Source organism: Jaculus jaculus, chromosome 16 (assembly GCF_020740685.1).
Source record: "Jaculus jaculus isolate mJacJac1 chromosome 16, mJacJac1.mat.Y.cur, whole genome shotgun sequence".
Lineage (NCBI taxonomy): Eukaryota > Metazoa > Chordata > Mammalia > Rodentia > Dipodidae > Jaculus > Jaculus jaculus.
This window is the reverse complement of record NC_059117.1, coordinates 5657175-5678267: the sequence shown is the minus strand read 5'-3', so window position 1 is coordinate 5678267 and position 21093 is coordinate 5657175. Positions and strand designations below refer to the sequence as shown.

Sequence of the window (21093 nt, the reverse complement as noted above, 5' to 3'; positions counted from 1 at the left end):
ATCTCCAACCACAGAAACACCAGCTTTTGAATATATAAGAAAAAAATTATGTGAATAACTATAACAAAAATATTCAATGCACTCTTAAAGTATATATCAATAAAATTAAATATCTTTATATTATTTCCTGATTTTCATTAATTTACTACTGAGAAGTCCTCAGTATTGAAACTGCACATCAAGCTTTTCCAAAGCCACTGCAGGCTTTGGAGTCTTTGGTGCACACTGTTCATATGATCTTAGACACATTCCTTCCTTTCTTTCTCTATGACTCTTTTTTTTTTTTTTTTTTTTTTTGGTTTTTCAAGGTAGAGTCTCACACTAGCTCAGGCTGACCTGGAATTCACTATGTAGTCTCAGGCTAGCCTCAAACTCACTGAGATCCTTCTACCTTTGCCTCCCGAGTGCTGGGATTAAAGGCGTGTGCCACCATGTCATTTTTATCATTTAAATAATAATAATAATAATAATAATAATAACAGCTATATCCATGTTGTAATCCTCATGATCTATAGGTATGACCTTATTTGAAAAAGGGATGAATATGTAATTAATTCAGGGATCTTGAGATGAGAAAGTCTCCTTAGATTATCCAGATGGGCCCTAAATCCAGTGACAAAACTCTCCTTATTGGAGACACATGGGAGAGCAAAGAGAAAAGAGAAAGTGGCAGTGTGGCCATAAAGACAGAGGAGACTGATGTTGCAGCACCCAGGGGACGCCTGGAGCCACAGAGGCTGGAAACACAAGGAACTGATTGCCCTTGGGCACACTTTGGTTTTACACTTCAGAACTTTCAGAAAATAAATTTTTATCATTTTAAGTCAAGTTTGCTGTAATTGCAGCATGAGTAAACTAATAAAGTGACAAATATATTTTTAAAAATATGATGTATTATTTTTACAACTGCACAAGAAACAGAAGGAAAGATGCAAAGTGATCTTAAGCCAGGTGTGATGGTGTACACTTTTAATCCCAGCACTCGGGAGGCAGAGGTAGGAGGACTGCTGTGAGTTTGAGGCCACCCTGAGATTACATAGTGAATTTCAGGCTAGCCTGGGCTAGAGTGAGACCCTACCTCCAAAAAACAAACAACAATAACAACAAAAAGAGTGATCTGAAAGTCAGACAGATGAACCAGTAACAAGTACACCTGGGTGCTCGTTGAAATGGATTCATTTGTTTATGATATGTAAAAACATGAAACCATCCTTTCCCTTTCGCCATTTATGAGGAAAGAGAGGCCACAGAGCAAGTGACAGGTGCTCCTGGAGATTTGCATATTCAATGAAAATATTTGCATACTCAATAAAGACAAATAGGGTGTAAAGGAGCAATGATGAAGAGCATTGGCATGTCCCAGGAACTGGCAGGAAACCAACACCCTGCGGCTTTGACCCAGAGAACATACGTGCACACCAACAGTGCTTACGACACACACACCCTGGAGAGAAGCAGATGAAGAGAATTTCTGGGAACAGAATAATGAAAAGGGAGAAATTTAGAACATAAGCTTAATCAGTCAGGAATCACAGGATCCCTGAATCTTAGTTATACCAGGACCAGAGGAACCCTGCAGTGTATTCTCCAAGATCATGGAAGGAGTAATCCCCTCCCAATGGTCCACTGACAGTCACTATGGCCTGTTTGAATAGTTCCAGGAATGAGCGTACTCCCTCATAAGCCTGTGTTACCTGAATGCTTCATTTGAAGTGTCTTCCTGGAAGCAAATGAAAATGTGTCTGTGTGTCATATATCCATGGGCTCTAAGAGCTGTGCACAGTTCTTATGCTGGTTCATTTCAGTCACCGAGTGTAAGCCCATCTCTGAGACACACAGCGGGTCCAGGAACAGAGTGAGTGAGAGAGATCTCCCAGGCCCAGGATCATGTGACCCTGTTCCATTGGCTCCTGGTCTTCTGTGCGTCTGTACTCACTTGTCTCCCAGCTCTTCCCAATCTCCTGCTGTCTAAAACACTGTTGATATGAATAGCATGAAGGAGAATAGTAAACAAAAAGAAAAAAGCTGCATTCAAAACCGCAAAGAAATCTCCAAAACCGTATCATAGGAACCAATGAGCAACTTCACAAGAAGATCCTTTTGGAAAGTGACACTACTTGAAATTCATCCGCCACCACTTGTTTCAGACAATACTCCTCGGGGACCTTGCCAGAGACAAGGATCCCTGCCTGCACAGGCCCGGGGCTCTTACACTGTTGTCTACCCCACCAAGCACGGGACTCAGACTGTTCCACAAGGAAGCAAGCTCTGAGAAGCAAGGTCGCCATGATCAGAACCGTTACAACATTAAATAATGTTAGTAAACCGAATACAAAAAGGAACAAGATGAACATCAAATGGGAGACAGCTGTGAGGCCAAATGGTTGAAGCACCTAGGCATGGAGTCTTGCTCTTCAGGCAAAAATGCACACAGCTGTACCGGCCTTTACGTCAAAACCAGACACAATAGCATTTTTTTTTTTGGAAGTACTCTTTACTATTGCTCAAAAATATGGGTGGAAAATTAATATGATTCAACTCAAACATTTCAAATGATGATAGTGAACAGTATGATTCCAGCAAGGACATTGAAAACCCAGTGGAGTAACAACAGAAAACATTCTCTTTATGATAAAAGTGGAATTCCCAAACCAATTTAGAGAAGTGGTGAATTACTCAGAAAGCACTCCCAGGAAATTTAAGGATGGAAAGCACACTACAGTCTGTTGTCTGGAAAGGGGATTGGTACCTGAACCCCAGCAACGCCAAAATTCTGAGGTACTCAAGTTTCTTCTGTAAAATGCTGTAATGTTTGCAATATAACCTGTGTAGATTTTCTTCTATATATCTTTGTTCATCATTAGGAGAGAATTTTAATTTTAAAATGTCACCTTAAATTATAAGGATGTCCAGTTAGACATCACAATTAAACTTGCCAAAGGAAAAGCCACATTGTCAAAATGCCCACTTACCCCACCCAGACATTTCAAGCCCATCCTTTGTTGACCTTTTATACCTCATTTTTAAAAGATATTTTTTCTCTATTAAACAAGAGAAGGCAGACAGGCACATGGTAAGTGCTAACTGTCCGTATTCACATAGAGACACAGTGGGATCTCTGAGCCCAGTGCACACAGAGGAGGAAAGAAGCGAGGCTCGAGCCACCACTCCCCGGGGCAGCCCCTCCAGCTCTCAGCACAGTGAAGGGCGCAGAGGGTTTTTCTTTCACCACAGAGCACGGTGGTGTTGACTCCATACAGCTCTTTATTCGACAAGAAGGGATTAAAATGAGTTTAGAACAAAAAAGGGGAGATTCTCTTCCTATTGTATTCTGACCAGGGTACTATCCCCCAAAATAATTTGAGAACCATAAATTGAGAAAAAGGGACCTCAAAAATAGGGCTACTGGGCGCAAGGGGTTGTGGGGAGAAAAGACTGCAATGCTCCTAGGCTCTGAAGAAACCGTAAAAAATAATAAAAATAAAAGGTTGGAATCCATCAGGGTCTTTTCTATTAGTCATCTTCCCCCCTTCCTCCTCCCCTTCATCACTACTTCATCACTTTCATCCTCATCCTCTTCTCCATCAATATCTTCCAATCCTTCATCATCATCCTCTCTCCTTCTTCAGCATCCATGTCGGGAACCACATAGTACCGCCAGGGATTTGGCCAAGAACGTCTCTGGAGCCATCGCCTAACTCATCCGCGCCTGCGCAGAACGCTCACTAAGCCGGTCGAGAAGCTTTCTCGCTCTCTGCCTCCTGCCTTCATTCTGCCTTTGACTTGAGTGATGTGCCAAATCCTTTCCAGATTTCCATTCGATTTCGGTGGACTTCGAAGGATCACCACTGTCATTCAGATGAAATTCTTTGGAGAGGACATTGTTTTCAAAGTAAGAATTGTCATCGAAATAACAATCTATTCTGTAACCTGAGTTTATACCTTCAACTTCTGTCCCCTCAACCCTGATCAGGTAATGCAGCACCCTTCATCTTTCTCCCCAAGCAGTGCAGACACCTGTGGATGGTTGACAAACATTGTCACCCAAAAGTGTGCAACCTGGGGGCTCGATTCTGACATCATCTGAAGACGTGGTTGGCAAAGTTCGCTGTGTTTCTGCTCTGCTTTCGCAGCTTCCTCACTGGCTTGCTCACTAAGTCTATCTCATTTTTCACTTCACCCATATCATCAACTGCTTCTTGCTGCTCTTTTTCTCCCTTCTGCAAGCTGGGAGAGGCCAGAAAATCCACCGGTTTCACACTACAGACCTGTCTGGCTTTCTTGGGCTGATGCAGGAGTGGAGCCTGGGGCTTAGGAGCCATGTTACGAAGAAAGTCCAAAAATAAAAAGCCAGCCCAGAGGGATGTGGAGTGCAGCTGGGGGAAGCCGGGCAAACTTCCTCCATATATTTTTTCATCATTTCTAGATTACTTATAATACCTAATCTAATGTTAAATGCTATGCTTACAGTTGTTTTATTGTTTTGTTTAGCAAATAATGACAAGAAAAGCATCTGTACATGTTTAGTATGATACTATTTTTTCTAGATATTTATTGTTTTGTTTTTTTGAGGTAGGAGTAGCCCAGGATAACATGGAACTCACTCTGTAGTCCCAGGTTGGCCTCCAGCTCACTTTGATCCTCCTACCTCTGCCTTCCTGGTGCTGGGATTAAAGGAATGTACCACCATCAAACGCAGTCATTTCCTGCATATATATATTTATTTTTTCTGGATAGTTTTAATCCATGCTTATTGGTTCAAAGAACACAGCAGCTGTACTTACAGAAGAGTAACTGAAATTCTGCTGTGGTTTAAATGTAAACGTCCTCCATACACTCATGCCTTTGAACATTTGAGCCCTAGCTAGTGGCACTGTCCTAAGGCAATGGAACCTGGAGGAACTAGGTTAGTGGCTGAAAGTGACCCTGGCATTATGGGTTAAACCCAGGTTGGTTCCAGCCCAAGACTTCTGCAGCCTCATTATCAATGCAAAGTGTAGCCGACCATCTCACTCTCTGCCACTGCTCCAAACTGCTCCGCCGCCACGCCTCCCCCGCCTTCACAAACCCTGTCCTCTAAACCATGAGCGGAACAGATCTTTTCTCCCTGCAGTTACTTTATTTGGGTATTTTATTACAGCAATGAGAAAAGTAACTAAGGCAAACTCTATAAACATAAAGTCTAAACATTGAAATGTAAGAACACTATGCAAATATTAGAAAATTCCGGAGAGCAGGATAGCTTTGCCTTCATGTTAACCCACAACTCTGCTTCCGGATCCTGCCAGATTCCCTCTGGGATATGGGGGGGGGGGTAGTGGAGGGGGTAGTCCTCAGTTTTCATGGACCCCACGGGAACTTTCATTCTTCTAACCGCACCATTAAAAGCTGACACCGGAGGTGAAAGAATAAGAGCTCTGAGTACAGAATGGAAAATAAACCGTCTTTTTATGAAAAAATTAACTCTAAAGACAAACAACTTGCAAAGAAATATTAAACACGTGTATGAAAGGCAAGTGTTAACATCATTTATACGTAAAGAGTATCTTAGGTTATAAAGCAATTGAAAAGCAGATCCAGTCAATTGGTCAGTACAAATGTATATCAAAAGCTTTTACTTGCACCAGTTATCAAAATAGTTTGCAGAAAATAGTTTAATTTTCTCACTATTTGGCAATAATTCTAGTAAACTATAAAATTCTAGTTGCAAAGATGTATTTGAAAAGATATAAAGAAATGCTCACTTTCAAAGATAATTAAATTCATACAAACTCTCTTTTGCTTATTTTTATCTATTTATTTGAGAGCGACAGACAGAGAGAGAAAGAAGTAGACAGACAGACACACACACACAGAGAGAGAATGGACATGCCAGGGCCTCCAGCCACTGCCAAAGAACTCCAGATTCATGCTCCACCTTGTTCATCTGTGTTATCTGGGTCCTGGGGAATCAAGCCTCGAACTGGGGTCCTTAGGCTTCACAGGCAAGTGCTTAACTGCTAAGCCATCTCTCCAGCCCTCATACAAACTTTTGATGGACAGTTTGGAAAGAAAGACTTTTAAAATCCTTAAATATTTGCATACAATAGTGCTAGTTTTAGGAAACCTCTGAAGGAAACTATCATGTTTATGTGTAAAGATTTAGCTAAAGGAATCTAAATGCCAGAGTTACTTGATTTGGGAGAAATGGTTGTTTACATTAGCTGTCAGATTCACATAATGAAATGAGTAGTGTGATGATCCTCAAAATTTAGTCCCTATAACAGCAGTGCCAGCGCCACGGAGAAACTTCTTAAAAATGCAAATTATCTGGTCTTTGTGAGACCCACGCAGTCAGAAACTTGGGAGAGTGGCACTCAGACCTTTCCGCCGACTCCAACCTCACCACAGCTTGAGAAGCTCTCTAGCTTAGGGTCTAGGTCAGGGCCTCAGGAGAAACTAGATGAGACATTCAAACTGGGCATTTTAAGGAAATTTAAAAAGGGACCATTTCTTTTCAAAATAATTAAGCCAAAAATGATAGCACCGTATGCCGAGGGTGCTAGTGAGCTGTGCTGGTGTCCCCTGAGGACATGACAACCAGGACCCAGGGAGAGGCTGGGTGGTGCACTCAGCAAGCCCCACTGTCTCCACAGAGAAGTGGCCATGGCATGAACACCACCGGCCCACTTTTCTTCCCATCTGAGCAGCTGGCGGCCATGGACGAGCCCAGACAGGGAGCTCACCTATGCAGCTCATACCAGTGGCCAGGGCACAGCTTGTACGAGCAGGATAGAGGATGGCTGCAGAGAAGCAGCTGGAAGGTCCACAGCACATGTCACTGCTGACAGATACACTACAGAAGGATATTCATCTGGAAGGTTTCTATAAAGTGCTAAACTTGTACGAGCAGTACATGATCCTTTTTCACTTCAAAACATATACCATGCATGGTTTATTCACCACCCGTATGCACAAAGAATGTTTGCATTGCATCTAAAGTATTAATAGCAAAAATATCTGCCTTGTTCAATGTACTTTTGTTACTGGGTTGTCCTTGCTTACCTACATTTTCTAAAAATTCTAGAATAAACATGTCAGAAAAAAATTTCATACATTTTCTTAAAAAATCATTGTTATGACAATCTCAAAGAATGTTAGGAAAACAATGTTATTTATGAATGATAATCACCCATTTTGGACAACATTTCTTGCCTTTATCTTGACTTCTAATTAGTACTGTTTGGTAAATTCTTTCTCAGTGGTTGCTACAAATAAATACAGAGTACTTCCTGATTTATCTCAGCCATTTTATTAATTCCATTATATAGACAAGGATATTAAAACAAAGATACATGAAATGTACTGCATGTAACTTCACTTTTCATTAGTGGAAACAGTGACTCAGTCAAAACTCATGCCAAATGTGGGCTGTACATACCAGGATGTCTAAGAGAATATGATTTTGAAAAGAATATATCCATCCTATGCTTATGAAAATAAAGTATGGCATAGTCTCATTCCCTGCTTAATTTCACATATTAATTTATCATCCTAAAAATAAAGTGGCAGATTTCATATTAGTATCTTTTTTCTTTGGTTTATTTTTATTTATTTGAGAGCGATAGACAGAGAAAGAGGCAGAGAGAGAGAGAGAACAAAGACTTGAAATACATAAGGCCTCGTGCAGCTTGAATGTTCTTTCCAAAACTCATGTTGAAATTTATTTGCCGCTGTGGCAGAGTTAGGAGGGAGGACCTTTAAGAGATAACTGGGTCATGGGGGCTAAAGCTATTATCCTGGAAGCAGACCAGATCTTGTGGACTTGGCTGGTGACAAAGGTGCATGCTTTCATGTGTGTCCTGCCTTGCTCCTGTGCGCTTTTCACTTTGTCACGCCATGATGCAGCAAGAATGTCTTCACCAGATATCCACTCCCTTTGATCTTCCACTCGCCAGCCTCTAGAACTGTCAGGACAAATGTCTCGCTATTCTATAAATTACTTTGTGTATGGGATCTGGTATAGCAGCAGAAAATAGATGGAGACAGGCATATACGTAGAAGTAATCTTGTACTAGTGACAGACTAAATAAGAACTGTATTTTTTTAATCCCAATTGTGCATGCTTCATGTGAAGTCTGTCTGATCCTGCCAAGTTCACAAGAATGTTAATGTTCCACTGGGTCTGTGGGTAATGAAGCCAGAAATGTTCTCCTGGGTTTGAGGGCCAATCTTCAGAGCCCCTTCAAAGTCTTTCCGCTCTCCTCTCCCTATCTCTTGATCAAAGAAATCTTGGGGATGGTTGCTGCAGAAAGGACCCTGAACTGAATGTAGTCTTTTGTTTCCTAATAGGAAAACTGGAAATGTTAAAAGATATATATCCTTTTGCTGGGCATGGTGGTGCATGCCTTTAATCACAGCACCTGGGAGCTGAGGTGGTACAATCGTTGTGAGCTCAAGGCCAGCCTGAGACTAATTCCAGGTCAGCCTGGGCTAGAGCAAGACCCTACCAAAAAAAAGGTATCCTTTTAAAACTCTCAAAATAATGTAGAGATTTTTATACAGAACTGGAAATCATCATTTTAAGTGAAATAAACAAGACTCAGAAAAATAAATATTACATCTTTTTGTTCATAGATAGAATTTATTTTTAAAAAATATTTATTTATTTTGGTTTTCTAAAGTAGGGTCTTGCTCTAGCTCAGGTTGACGTGGAATTCGCTATGTAGCCTCAGGGTGGCCTCAAACTCACAGCAATCCTCCTACCTCTGCCTCCCAAGTGCTGGGATTAAAGGTGTGTGCAACCACACCCGGCTCAGATTTTATTAAGATCTTAAATAGAAAGAGCATTCCCTAGCAGGGTTAAGGGAACTAGCAAGAACGGGGCTAAGAGAAGGTGAGAGAGTGTAAATATAATCAAAGAATATTTTATATCTCTATGAAAACATCAAAATGAAGCCTATTATTTTGTACAAATAATATATGCAGATAAAAATTATAATAATATTCAGACTTTAAATGTAGTGACAATCAAATCCCAGTGGGGTTTCTTTTCTGTCTGGGACAGAGGAGGCTTCTTTCTCTAGAAATGCCTCCCCAAAGCATGTTGATATGCCTCAACAGGGTTGCTCTCTCTTCTGCTCTGAGAACATGGCAGTAGAGACTTGCAGTCATAAATCCACAACAAGAAAGTACACTGGAATACACAGTGCAGGAGAGGCTGTCCTCGTCTTCTAAATGCCAGGCTGCCCGGGCCAGTGAGGTGCTGGATTGCTTGGAAATAAGCGTGCTCATGCAGTCCATGGGGATCACTTGTGGTTTGACTTTTCAAAAAAAAAAAAAAAAGGACAGATCAACAAGGGAAGTTGGTGCAAAACACACCAATTTATATCACATAATCATAAAAAATTCTAGAACCAAAGAGGAGAGGAACCAAAATCGGAGAAATCGTACATATTAAACATTGGCTTTCATGTTCTCTTCCTCACTCCAGCAATAAATAGAGAGTCTATTCTCAGAGATTTTTTTCAAAAAGTTCCAGACTAAGATACTAGACATAGAGGAGGAGTGAGGAGCGTGACAGAACCACCCCAGGGTGACTCCTGCCCTCACCAGTTACCGGAACTCCAGTAGAAAATATCACATGTAGAAAATGACCACTTCAGGGAGGAACACATAGGCTCTCCAATGAAGTGAGATCCACACGACCAGCTAGCCAACACTCACTTGATCACTAAAGGAAGCATCTAACAGGAAGTAGAGACTAAATAGAGGCCGATAAGAACTTAGAAGACACAGAGACACCAAGCTCAGAAGAAAAGTAACGACAAGGTACGGTTAACGTAGGGCTGCTCCGTGAAACCGCAGGCGGCTGATGGCTACCCTTGACTGTCGCCTTGGGTGGAAGTCAGCAAAGTACACTTCTGTGCACGCCGTGAGGGCACGGCAGTTGGGTCAGCAAACTGAGTGGGGAAATGGAGCCTAAAAGTGCGCATAGCACCATCCCCTAGGCCGTGGGCACAGAAGGACTAAAAGGAAGAAGAAATTCCTCCACGCGCCCGCACTTGAGTCCTGGGTGGGTGTGCTGGCAGCTGCTGTTAGCATCCAGGGAGATTAGAATCCAGGTTTGTTTGTTTTTTTTAATGCAAGGATGAGAGAGATAGAGACAATTGGCCCACCAGGGCCTCCAGCCACTGCAATCAAACTCCAGATGCATGCACCCTCTTGCGCACATGCGAAACCTTGCGCACTTGCATCACTGTGCATCTGGCTTACTTGGGACCTGGAGAGTTGAACATCAGTCCTTAGGCTTCACAGGCAAGTGCCTTAATGGCTAACCATCTCTGTAGCCCTCTCCTGCCTTTTTAGTATATTATTATTTAATTTATTTGCCAGTAGAGGGAGACAGATAAGAGAGATAGAGGAGAGAGAGAGAGAGAGAGAAAGAGGGAGAGAATGGGCACACCAGGGCCTCCAGCCACTGCAAATGAACTCCAGATGCATGTGCCACATTGTGCATCTAGCTTTACATGGGCCCTGTGGAATCAAGGCAGGGTTGTTAGGCTTTGCAGGCAAGTGCCTTTGCCACTGAACCATCTCTCCAGCCATGCTTCTTTCTTTGAACACTGGTATGAGCAAACAAATCTCCAGGGCACTTGTTCCGAGGCTGCATGAGAGCTGCACCGTTGGCCTCCTGAGACTGGCAGTTTCCAGGGTTGCTATCCACTTGCCTGGCTCTCTAGCCTACATGCAGCCACTATGGTGCTATTTGCTTGCTAAGCCGTTCCAAAAATTCCCTCTTGTAACTGCATGTACATTCTACTGGTTAAATTCCTCTAGAGAATCCTAACATAAAAATTCCATAACCAAAAACATAAAAATAAGTTGTAAACAAAAAACCTCTCAAAATTAAATACTTTTACCAAACATTTTAAACCAGTAGTAAATTTAGTTTCATATCATTAGTATAATGTCAGTTATTTATCTCTCCAATTTTAGATCTTTTGTTATTCATGATAGTATTGGAATTTCCAAAATGTATTTGAGTTATATATGTGATGGCTGGTTTCATGTTTGTTTCATGTATGTGCCATTTCTTTCTTATTGGTTCTACATTCGGATGGACTTTTTAATATTCTTTTTTAAATTTTTATTTCTCTTGATCAGCATTCCAACTATTAGGCCGCATTATGTCATATTTAGAACAAATTTTGTTTGCTCTTTCCCTTCCCCTCTTGGGCTCTTCTCCCACTATAGCCTCCTTCCTGCTCCCATCTGTAACCCTGTGTTCTCCCCATCACCTCTTACATACTCCTTGCTCAAGCCTCCCATCTTGATTGATGACCTATAAACCATGCCCTTATTTACTTGTGTAAAAGAGCATTGCAAAAAGCCAGGCGTGGTGGCGCATGCCTTTAATCCCAGCACGCAGGAGGCAGAGGTAGGAGGATTGCCATAAATTCAAGGCCACCCTGAGACTCCATAGTGAATTCCAGGTCAGCCTGAGCTAGAGTGAGACCCTACCTCAAAAAAAAAAAAAAAAAAAAGCATTGCAAGTTAGGATCCACATGACAGAGGGAACATGTGACTTCTGTCTTTCTGGGCCTGAGTTACTTCTCTTATTATAATCTTTTGCAATTCCATATATTGCCCTGCAAATTTCATTTTTATTTACAGCTGAATAAAACCACCTCATGTATATGTAGCACATTTCCACTATGCAGTCATCAGCGGATGGACACCTAGGCTAGCTCCTCTTCCTGGCTACTGTGTGCAGAGCCGCAGTGAGTATGCGCAAGTCCATCTGTCACTGGACACACCGTCCATTAGGCCCACGCCCAGGACTGATATAGCAGGGTCTGTTCAAATTTTAGCTTTTTGAGAAACTTGTGCACTGAGGAAGTCTAAAGTGGCCACACTGGCTTGTGCTCCCAACATAAGAGTTTCCCTCTCTCCCTCAATCTCACCGGTTTTCGTTGTCATTAATTTTCATGATGTAATCATTCTGCCTGAGTAAAACCTCAGAGTGGCTTTAATTTTCATTGCTCTTTTGGGTAACAATGTGGAGAGATTTTTTGAATCTCTGTTGACCCTTTGTGTTTCTTCTTTTGTGAATTATCTGTTCATTTCAATGGCCCATTTATTGATTGGCAGTTTTGGGTTTTTTGATGCTTGCTTAATTCTTGCAGTTCTAATCTATTCTAGATATGCTCTGTCTGAGAAATTGTTGGTAAATATTTGCTCTGCTCATAGTTTCCTTTGCCATGAGGACGTATTTTAATCTCATACAGTCACATTGTTGATTCTTTGGACTATTTTCTGTACTATCGGAGTCCTGTTCAGAAAGTGCTTTCATCCCATCCATGGAGCATTTCTGGTTTGGCGTTAAGATCTCTGATCAATTTTGAATAGATCTTTGTTCAGGGTGAGGGATGTGGACTGGGTTTCATTTTTCTGCAGGTGGGTATTGAATTTTGCCAGCACCTGTTCAGCTAAATAGGGAGAGCCTACTGTAGTTATGCTGACAGAGGGTATGTAAAACTGCCTCCCAAGCATGTCTATTTGTGCCCACAGATGGGTTCTGTTTGTAACATCACCACTCCAATGGGCACTGGCTGGTTCATAGATATATAGCTGGCAGCACTGCTGACAGTAAGTGTACCATGGTGTATTCAGCCTCAAAAAGGACACCTAAGCGCTCTCCCCCAAGGGTCAGGGGCACTCACAGAAGAGGAAGCAGAAAGAATTAAAGAGCAGGAGGATGGGAAGGGAGTCGTGAAACCTTGTCTTCTAGATACAACATGGTGGCTCCACTTATGAATTCCCAGCAGCTGCAGTTTCCTATACAAGGCTGAGCCTGGCATGAGGTCTCCACTGATGGGAGAAGGCTGTTTGAGAGCCCACAGCTCCCAGAGTAGCTAATGGCAGCTAGTGCTTGCTGAGAGAAGGGAGTCAGGTTCGTGGGCAGTGTGACCACTGCTCAGTTGCCTATTTCACAATAGATAACCTTCCACCATTGATCATGCAGCAACCCTAATTGGACTCGGTGGATTTTAAAAAGTATGAACGTAAGATGGGAATTAATAGGAAAGAATTAAGGGTATTAATAGGAGTAGAATAAGAGGGTAATCGTGGGAATCAAATCAAAATATATTACATTCATGTATGAAAATGTCAAAAATAAAAAAATATATTTTAAAGGATAAGAATTATCCCTTTTCCATCTGCTCCAGTTAGAATGAAGGAAACAGACATATGTTGTAAAAACTAACCCTATTCTCCCAGTCACTTGCCTTTTATAATTCCTACTTCTTTATGTTTGCACTCAGAATTCTGGGAAAAATCCCTCATCAGTTTCTAAATCCCCAGTTCATTAACTGATACTTGATTCCAGTGTTGGTGAAGTTCATTCAACAATCAAGACTTTACTTTTTTGTAGCAGCTTTTTTTTTCTTTGACAAACTTCTCCTCCTCAACTATCCTTAAAATTTCTAATGGGGTATGTGTCAATGTTTCTTCTCCTTTTAAAATTAATTCCATCATGTATTTCCCCAACACACCACACCTCCCCCATCTGTTTGAGTTGCTGTTTATGGTGAAATAACTTCAGTTAAAGATCCTTCATTGTCTTCTCTTACTTGTAAAATGATAATGTGAATTAATTCTTTTAGAAGAACAAATTTTACTAAGCACTATTTTCTGCCATAGCATATTACCAAATGCCATGAATATTCAGTTATGTAAACCTCAAAATAAGATAACTCCTATGGGACAAACATCATATTTTTATGTTTTCACCTTGAGGTAAAAGACAGCTGCCAAGCTAGGGATTTTGTCTAAATGACTGATACTGTTCAACCTCTCCACCCTACTTGACCCAAAGCCTCTTGCTTGGAGGGCTCATCTCCACACAGGCAGAGCTGAAAGTTCAGCATAAACCAGGAAAGGGCACGTTCCTATTTTCTCTGAACACAGATCATAAAACACTAGCCAGAGGGTGTGTATGTGTGACTATCATGCCATCTTTTAAATTTTGATTCTATAATGGTATCCAAGGAAGGGAAAGAGAGAGAGAGAACTGTTGAAATCAACTGCTACTGTTATTATGCTGCATTACTGACAGCTGTTCCTAAAGGAAGAGGTTCATGTCTTGGCTCCACAAATAAACTGCTATGTGAATTTGGGTAAGCCATTTTACTTCTGTAAACATTTCTTTACCTATAAAGAGTTATTGTGGAGAGCCATGACATAAGCAAAGCATTTAACGTATCCAGCACAGTGCTTGATTTGCAATAAACACAGCAATGTCATTCTTATGATTCTTAACAGAAAAACCTTCCTAGTCAGCATGGCTACCAGGATGTATAGGATCACTATAGTGATTCATAATTGTTTGAGTTTTAGATGTTTGTGGGAAAGTTGTGAATAGCAAAATAATGGGTATATGGCTCAGTGGTGGAGCATTTGACTGCAAATAGCAAAACAATGGACAGCAAAATCTTTATTATTTATAAGTTACATGATTGTATGAGTACAATTGCACTTACAATATGTCTGAAAGAAAAAGATTCGAGGGAAGTGCCTATAGATCTTTTTACTGTTCTTGTTTACTTTTGTTTTAAAATAATTGTGACATGCTGAAAATTTGATTTGCAAAAGGGAACAGAATTACCTTTCATTTTCCACCCAACATACCTTTGTTAGTATCTCGTCTGCTCATTATGACACATCAGTCAGCCAAGTGCGGGAACAATACGATAGCCCACAGGCATGTCACACTGCCTACTGCATGGTTTTTAATTTAACTTAATTTGTCGGTGTGCATGTGCAGAGCCTGCATGGTGTCTGCGCGTGTGCATGTGCGTGCATGCGTGCGTGTGTGTGAAGCTAGCTGTGCACATGGAGGGAGGGACAGGACGTCACGTGTCTTCTACGGCTCTTCTGATCTACTCCTGGACACAGAGTCTCTCACTGGCACTGGAGCTGCTGCTGTTCTTGCTGTCGTTACTGGACTGGCTAGTGCTCCCTGGGCTCCTCCTGCTTCTGCCTCTCTCAGCACTGGGGTTGTAAGTGTGTACAACTGTGCCTGGCGTTTGCTAAACGTGGGTGCCAGGGATTGAACTCATGTCCTCATGGGCTTGCACAGAAAGCACTTTACCCACTGAGCTACCTTCCCAGCCTCTTAATGTTATTTTCTAGTCTAGGATTAAGTCTAGGATCCTTCATGGAACCTGATAATCATGGCAATTCCTTAATCTTTTCTTGACTAGCGTTTTCAAAGAATACCACTTTCTAGAATGTTCCTCAAGGTGGGTTTGTCTAGTATCTCACAATTAGTTGGAGGTGGTGTGTTTTGAATGAGGGCCACAGAAGTGCTGCCTCTTCTCAATGCATCTGTCCGGAGGTCTGTGGCATCAATGTCTCATCACGGGTGGGGCTGACTTGGATCACCTTTCTAAGGTCCTTTGGCTTTGCAGGCAAGCGCCTTAACCGCTAAGCCATCTTTCCAAAGCCTATGTATTATTTTTATATATAGTATATTCTTCAGAATTCTTTTGGAGAAAACAACTGTTCTCATGTTTTCAAGGCTCCCCGACTTTTACAGCTAGAGTCTCTGAGATGTTAGACATCAACAATGTAAGCATCCCCTGAGAGCCAGTTAGGCCCTCTCCAGATCTTCAGGGTCAGAACTTGTATCCCAACAAGATTCCTGAGGGACTCGTGTTTCCAACGTCGTTTCAGTTCACGTTAATTATTAAGGGACTTAAGAAATTAAGGTCTCACTCAAAATTAGCAGCAGAGCCAGCAACAGCTCTGGCCACTGACACCCCAATTCAGTGTTGCTATTTGATTGATCTATATAGTAAAGAACTCCAAAGGGTAGAGAGTTTGGACTCAGGTACAGGTTGAAATAGTTGCAGAGGGCTGTGCGGCCTCCTGTGTGGCAGCTCCCCTTCTCCCTCGCTCGGTCCTTTGTTCCCGTACTGCGCAGGTGTTGAGCTCAGGGCACTCCCCACCCGACATTCCAGGTCAGAGGCCATTTTCAAGAAAACCTCAAAGGCCGTGTGACACAGAGTGATTGCGCGTACCTGAAAGGAGTGCTGTATTTATTACTGCTGTTCTTTGTGGGTGGATACGCTTTGAATACTATCCACTCTCGTTAGATACAAATTCACCCAAATATGCATCAAGTACCTATTATGCACCTAGCATGTGCTTGGCTGAGGAATGCAGAGTTTGGTAAGACTATGTTCACTATCCAGCAGAGACTAAACTAAAAAGAAACAGGATTTTGTAGTTAACCAAAATGCCACTTCCGTAAGGCTGCCACGGCCATTACCAGTGCGCTTCCAACATAAACTCCCCTGATACTTCTTTCCCTTTTCCTGGCAGTGCCGGCGCTGAGCCCAAGGTCTTTCACTGGCTCGGAAGTGTTCTACTACTGAGTCTCCCCCACTGGACACGCCACCCAGGGCCTCCGGGGAATCCAGTGAGAAGACAGAGGCTCACCATTTGCTCTTTAACAACCAAAACCATGACTTGATTTTAAAATGAAGAACTTCACTATTGTTCCCTTAAATATCTTTTTTATCCTTCACTCACAGAAAGCTGACAGATAGGCGTAAGCAAGTTCTGGACACCTTCAAGTCTGGGGAACTCCAGGGCTCCGCCGTGAACAGCACATGTCCACGCCTTCATTTCAGCTGCTCTGTCCTAACAGAGAACTCCACCCTGCACTCCTGTGGCAAAGAAATGTCCCCTGAGAGCAGAAGGAAATCATGTGCCTTCAAGAAAGGCTTTTTTTTTTTTTTTTTTTTTTTTTTTGCATTTTAAGTCACATTTTCAAAAGGCTAAAAAAAAATGTAAAGCTCAATGTTCAATTATTTACTCTGATGAAAGATTTCATAGCCTGGAGTGTTTTCTTAAACACATTCTTGAGTGATTAAATCTGTTTTGCTATAGAAAAATCAGAACAGTAGCACTCAAATATTTGCCTGGGTACCACTATTCATGCTTGAGCTCTGTCTCTGAAAGCCTGGCAAAGGTTTGCTTGAATTAGGCCTTGCAGATGCACACACCAAAAAAGTACAAATTGTCTATTCCCCATAGTCGGCAAGCTCCTCAAGGGACCAGCACTCAACACAGACCTAAAATAGTCTTCAGAAACAATCTGAGCCCCCTCCCCAGAGCGCCGCGTAACTTCTCTCACGCCCCAGTTGGAGGCTCTTCATGAGCTGCTTGTGCTCCTGGTCCTCACGGCCACGTGCTCCCCCCGTTCCCAGCGTGCTCCCCCGTTCCCAGCGTGCTCCCCCGTTCCCAGCATGCTCCCAGCCTCAGCAGCAGAGGCGCAGCGGCCCCACGCCGCCTGGGAGTGAGCACCCAGGGCTGCTGCGCCCTCCGGCTGTGAGTGAGCGGAGCGGCCACGCCGGGAAAGACTCGTCTGTTACACACTGTGGTGGTTTGATCCAGGGGTCCCCATAACCTTAGGTGTTCTGAATGCTAAGACCCCCGCAGCGGCTAGGACCTATCTCACACACAGGGCTGCAGTGCGGCAGACCTGCTGCAATGCTGCCGTGTCACTGCCCAGGGCTCTCACCTCCAGGCCCAAATATGCACGAATTTCTCTCCTTCTCACCAGTTGAGGCTCACTACTTTTATTATTTGTCATTACCTCGTAAACAAAAAATATATTTTAGTGATGGCACAAATACATATAATCTAACAGTGTCCAGCTGCTAAACTATAGGCAACTTCGCTCCCCAGTGAAATATGGAAGTAGACGGAGACATTTTTTTTTAATTTTTACTTTTTTCTTAAAGATTTTATTTTTATTTATTTATTAGAGAGGGAGAAAAAGAGTGAGAATGGGTGCACCAGGGCCTCTAGCTACTACAAACGAAATTCAGACACATGCACCACCATGTTCATGTGGCTTATGTGGGACCTGGAGAATTGAACCAGGGTCCTTAGGCTTCACAGGCAAGTGCCTTAATTGCTAAGCCATCTCTCCAGCCTTAATTTTACTTTTTTATTTATTTGAGAGAGTGAGTGAGGGAAAGAGGCAGACAGGGAGAGAATGGGCATGCCAAGGCCTCCAGCCCCTGCAAACTAACTCCAGACGTATGCACCACCTTGTGCATCTGGCTTACGTGGGTTCTGGGAAATCAAACCGAGGTCCTTTAGTTTTTCAGGCAAGTGCCTTAAAGGCTAAGCCATCCCTCCAGCCCCTGGAGATATTTCTGACTGTCAACATTGGGCAAAGTGAGGGTGCTGTTCAGTGTACCACCAGCACATGAAGCTCCTACAAGAGTTATCGAGGTCAGAGTGCCAGGAGCATCAAGGATGAGAGGACAGTTTGGGTTTGGACTGTCACCTGAACACTTATGGGATAAAGGTTTGGCCTTCAGTGTGGCACTATTGGGAGGTGGTGGAACTTCTAAGAGATAAGGCCTAGTGAGGAGTTTTAGCTCATTGGGGTCAAGTGCTCAAAGAGAACTGCTGGATCCCCACTTCTTCCTCTTTCCACAACCCAGCCACAATGAAGGAGTTTCTGTTCCTCCATGGGACTCCTGCCCTGATGAACTATCAGGCTGAAAGAAACACCAATGGACCAGGGACTAAAATCTCTCAATGTATGAGCCAAAATAAACTTTTTTAAGTTGGTTATCTCAGGTACTTGTTTTAGAAAAAACAAAGATGACTAACCCATGGAGAAACTAACTCCAACAGAGAAAACAGGGTTAACAGAAAAGGGAGTTTGGAAAGAGCACGAGTAGAAGACGGGTTCGCAGAACTCAAGCAGAGACGCTTATCTGTGGTTGGCCTACACGTTCGCTCTGAGCTTCCTACCAAGTAAGCTAAAGATGGGACACCACGTTTTAGAGCAAGCATAGCATCATAAGCTAAAATCTAACCAAAAAGCTCACTGGGAAAGTTTCTACTGGCCCAAAGGACCGACAAAAACTTTTCCTAGGGTCTGTACAGAGGTCATGGAGGAACACACAGCTATTTACCATAAAGGTCCCCGAAGCAATCCAAATGCAGTTTCAGCACGGGTGCTTTCTCCGTCAGTGGACAGTGCAGACGGGGGCAGTGCCCTTGAGCAAACGATCAACCCTGGATCAGCGTCCGCCGTATTTCCTGGCTCTATTCCACCCCGGGAGTAACAGAAGACTCAGAGACCCTTCAGAGAATGTTTCCTGCTCCCTACCGACAACCCCAATCTAGGTAACACTTGGACCACAGGATCTGAAGCTTGTTTTTTTGGCAACAAATTAGAGAAGGCAGATTTTTCACATAGAGGAACATATATGTTCTCTCGTCTTGTAGAGCAGGAGAACACCCCCGACTTCCAGAAACCATCCATTAAGATGAAAAAAAGAAGAAAGAAAGAAAGAGAAGGAGGGAGGGATGGAGGAAGAAGGAAGGAAGAAAGAGGGAGAAGGAAGGAGGGAGGAAAAGAGGAAGGGAAGAAGGAAAGCACAAGGGCAAAATACTACGACTTTACCAGTGACTTATGCTCATCCACTGTATTAAAGATCTGAGTAGATTGTACCAAGTATGCACATATTAATCCATAATTTAATAATCCATATCTCAAGGTTGGAAGACCAAGAAAATTACGTAAAAGTGTAAAATGTCCTGTTGAGTGAATCATTATTTTGGACTTATAAAATAGCTATTTAATACCATGTACAGTAAGACAATCATATATTTAAAGAGTTAAATGCTAAATAAGAAATAATTATGGGCTGGAGAGATGATTTAGCAATTAAGGTGCTTGCCTGCGAAACCTAAGGACCCAGGTTTGATTCCTCAGTGCCCATGTAAGCCAGATGCACAAGGTGGCGCATACATCTGGAGTTCATTTGCAATGGCTGGAGGCCCTGGCATGTCCATATTCTCTCTCTCTCCCAAATAAATAAATAAATAACATATTTTAAAACTAATAGCATGTGCAGATTATTTATGTCCAAATTTAAAAATCTATCCATCATTCTTCCTTTACATGCTTAAGGGTAGGAGCAAAGCAAGAGAGTAGCAAAAGATTGATATGTTTTACTACGTAAAATCCAATTGCCAGGTTGGAGAGATGGCTTAGCAGTTAAGCACTTGCCTGTGAAGCTTAAGGACCCCAGTTTGAGGCTCAACTCCCCAAGACCCACGTTAGTCAGATGCACAAGGGGGCGCACATGTCTGGTGTTCGTTTGTAGTGGCTGGAGGCCCTGGCGTGCCATTCTCTCTCTCTTTCTGTCTGTCTGCCTCTTTCTCTCTCTGTCTGTTGCTCTCAAATAAAAGAACAAAAACCAAAAACCAAATCCAATTGCTTGTCTAGGAATAGTGGAGCAAGCCTTTAATGTCAGCACTCAGGAGGCAGAGGTAGGAGGATCGCTATAAGTTTGAGGCCACCTTGAGACTGACTACATAGTGAATTCCAGGTCAGCCTGGGCTTTAGTGAGGCTCTAACTCAAAAAAAAAAAAAAAAAAAAAATTGCCTGAATTTTATAATTATAAAATCACCACAAATCCTAGCACCCAGACTTTTACTTTTAGTGTGTGTGTGTTCACACATGTGAATGCAGGCAGTGTGGGAACGTGTGTGCAAGACGTGTGGCGACAGAGGACGCCGGTCTTCACCTCGCACGCCCCTGAGGCCGGGTCTCCTGCTGCTGCGGCGTGTGGCTGCTTTTGCCAGGCTAGCTGGCTTGCAAGCTTTCGAGAAGTTCTCCAGTCTCCGCCTCCCATCTTGCCATTGGTGCGCTGGGATTACAGAAGTCCACCAAAGCTTCTGGATTGTACATGGAGACTGGGGAGCCGCACTCAGGTTCTCAAGCTTCCATGGAAGGGCTTCATCCACGAGCCCCCATGGCCCCTGGATCCAGTTCTTAATGTTCAATTTCTTTCTGATAAAAGAAATTAAGGCTTCTTGGAGAAATGGCTGATTCTAAGAATGAAGTAGGATGTATACTTGGATAAGCCTGGATTGTTTTGTAGAGCCAAGAAATAAGGAAGTGTTCATCAAACATAAAAAGGGGGTCACTGGAGAGAAGGCTTAGTGGTTAAGCGCTTGCCTGTGAAGCCTAAGGACCCTGGTTCGAGGGTTCTTTTCCCAGA

The 21093-nt window shown here is 42.7% G+C and overlaps 1 protein-coding gene and 1 pseudogene across 2 annotated transcripts in view; both read right to left on the bottom strand.

The window, feature by feature from the left end:
* Hecw1 (HECT, C2 and WW domain containing E3 ubiquitin protein ligase 1) overlaps positions 1-21093 on the bottom strand; it is a 290938-nt gene that overhangs the window by 240804 nt on the left and 29041 nt on the right. The gene's annotated exons all lie outside the window — the stretch shown is intronic.
* LOC101614153 lies at positions 3518-4322 on the bottom strand (annotated as a pseudogene).